Source organism: Gopherus evgoodei, unplaced genomic scaffold, assembly GCF_007399415.2.
Source record: "Gopherus evgoodei ecotype Sinaloan lineage unplaced genomic scaffold, rGopEvg1_v1.p scaffold_65_arrow_ctg1, whole genome shotgun sequence".
NCBI lineage: Eukaryota > Metazoa > Chordata > Testudines > Testudinidae > Gopherus > Gopherus evgoodei.
This window is the reverse complement of record NW_022060086.1, coordinates 56688-58627: the sequence shown is the minus strand read 5'-3', so window position 1 is coordinate 58627 and position 1940 is coordinate 56688.

Sequence of the window (1940 nt, the reverse complement as noted above, 5' to 3'; positions counted from 1 at the left end):
GCCCACTAGGCAAAATGCTTCCAGTCTAGACAGCTGGTTGTGAAGGGCCTATTTAGGGTAATGGGACATTAGGAGAAACAACAGGCTTCATGAGAAGCTTATCCCCCACCTAGTGAGACTTTATGAGAACACTCCATATAAACTAGGGATAATGGCTGCTATGACTCGGCATTCAAAGTTATGTGACCAGACCAACTGACACTGAACTCCATTTTGGATAACTGCATTTTTCCACAAGCTGGACTGGGAACTGATTTTGGAACAAAGGATTCACACCATGGGTTAAAGCTATCTAAAATGGGGTGTGACATCATCTAGTGGCCTCAATTCCCAAACAAGAGAATTCCTGGATATACCCAAGGAACAAATATTGGATTGGGAACATGTCAGACTCATACCCTTTGGTGCCTAAATTAGGATCACAAGCATGGGGGAGTGACTGTAGCCTGAACAAAGATCCAGATGTAGCAGTTGTTTCATTCGTTTACCACTGTGTTCACATCCCATCAGAGAACACCTACCTAAAATATCACCACACTGAAATGGCCCCAGGGCAAAATATCAGGCAAAGTCCACAGCTGTTCCCTTGCAAAATGTGGGATGCCATTTGAGATGAACTTCAGGTCATTTTGGCCCTAAAAGTGGTGAAGTAATCACACAGTGAGTGGAGAAGTCCCATTGTACTAATTCTGATGCAGGATAGTAGAACTCATTTCTGAACTGATTTCTGAAAGATCAACCCAGAATTAAAATTTGATGTTTATCTAATGTACAGAGTAGACAAACTATGAGAACTGTAGGGAGCTGTGAGATATATATTCATTTTCACATCACAAATGCATACTGGCAAATAACTTTGATACCAGAATGCTGGGAGAAGAAAGCATTTTCCACACTCTTTGGCTTGCATGAATTGACGATCTTATTGTTTGTCCTCCCCAGGGTTGCAGTGTCCTTTCAGAGGATAAAAGACTGGATCTTCTTGGGCAATACACGGCTACGATCAATGAAAATGGTTTTTTGACTCACTCAATAATTTCCCTCTTCTCTTCATATCCTCAGAAGCATCTGGCCCTAGCCCCAGTCAGAAGACAGGATACTGAGCTGGATGGTCCATTGCTCTGACCCAGTGTGGCTGTTCTTATATTCTTGTCACAAGAAGATTTTTTCATTCTTCTTCACACCTGGGGGACCTCGCTGCTTTCACAGGGGCTGCACAGATGCAACTCGGGGTAGCAGCTGGCCTCACAAGTGGCACTTCGTTAGCATCTCTGTTGAAGATGCTCAAACCAGAAGAGAATCCCTATCTCCCCTCCAGCAGAGGCAGCGGGGCTGATTATGACATGAATGTAGCTCTGTTAGCTTCTCTGGAGTTACTCCTGGTGCCAAGTGAGAATTGGGCCTGAACTGCCATGGCCTTGCACTTTGCATGGTCACACACATCTATGCAAACACCCTCTGAATGGCAGCCTCTTCCATGCCCTTTCCAGAGATGCCCTAGCTACACAAGGGACACAATGGGAAGAACTGAGACCGGAGTCCCTGCACCAGATAACCGGGGGAAAGCAGTAAAAACGCACCCTAGCAGAGCTGTGTGAGGAGATGGCTGTTTACACAGACCCTTGGGTAACTGCACTCCATGGGAAATGGCTTATAGACTCATAGACTCATAGACTCTAGGACTGGAAGGGACCTCGAGAGGTCATCGAGTCCAGTCCCCTGCCCTCATGGCAGGACCAAATACTGTCTAGACCATCCCTAATAGACATTTATCTAACCTACTCTTAAATATCTCCAGCGATGGAGATTCCACAACTTCCCTAGGCAATCTATTCCAGTGTTTAACTACCCTGACAGTTAGGAACTTTTTCCTAATGTCCAACCGAAATCTCCCTTGCTGCAGTTTAAGCCCATTGCTTCTTGTTCTATCATTGGAGGCT